Consider the following 1,099-nt stretch of genomic DNA (forward strand, 5'->3'; position numbering starts at 1 on the left):
TTCTAACTAATCAATTCTAATCTATAAAGAAGGAATAAAAGTAAACTAAAATTTAGAACAAGAATTACCAGAAATAAGGAAGGCAAGAAAACGAATCCGGATGCAAAAGAAGAACTTTATTAAAAAAAATAATGAAAACTGTAGAACAAACTAGGTGTGTGTATCGGAATCTCTCCCAAAATCCATATATCTCAAGCAGTAGGAAGGAGTTACGTTATATATAAGTGTCACGTAAAACCCTTCTCCCAACCTATGTACAAATGGGCTTAGGTTAAAATCTTTTAATTCTCGTCAGATTGCATAAGTGGTCGATCGACCATATCAACCAGTCGATCGACTAAAGGTCGAGAATATCAGAAGCTTATGACTTAAAATAAAACTTGCACGTGAGCTCATGTGGTCGATCGACCATGGACCTCAGTCGATCGACTGACTCCTCTTCCTGCAGTCAACTGTTCAGCATTCTGACAGTCTATAGACCATCTAGGTCAGTCTATAGACCAAGTTAGTTGGTAATCCGCTTCTGAAACTCTCGCAAATCTATCTTTCAGTCCTTGCTACGTGCACCAAGTTCATTTCCCAAGTCAAACCTTCATGTCAAATCCTATGCCAAGCACTTAGGGACGGATTGGGCTCGATTTCTGCTGGATTCTTCACATTTCTGCAATATTTCTGCAATATTACACAAAAAAGGCAGAAATGGACGAAATGGGGCAAATAGTAGAATAAACTATCAATGATGGACATAAAATGCGTGGAAATAAAGATGTAAAACATCATATTATAGACACGCATCAAATTTCCCCAAACCAAATTCTTGCTTGTCCCCAAGCAAGAACTAGACTTGATCTTAGGACCTAATGGAACGATTTCATCCTCAGAGCGAAATGCAAACCGAATAGCCTAAACCAATTTAATGTAACACTAACAATCAAATAGCAATATGAATCATGCAAACGAGTTATGAAGTTGTTAAAAACTGCTGAATTATCAACTATAAAGACTTATCAAATTGGACTCTCACGGGCCGCTCAAATCGCACAAAAGCACAGGTGAATATATATTTATATACGATAGAAAGAAGTAATTTTGTAATGAC

The sequence above is a fragment of the Silene latifolia genome, chromosome 2 (assembly GCF_048544455.1).
Source record: "Silene latifolia isolate original U9 population chromosome 2, ASM4854445v1, whole genome shotgun sequence".
In the NCBI taxonomy this organism is placed as follows: Eukaryota; Viridiplantae; Streptophyta; class Magnoliopsida; order Caryophyllales; family Caryophyllaceae; genus Silene; species Silene latifolia.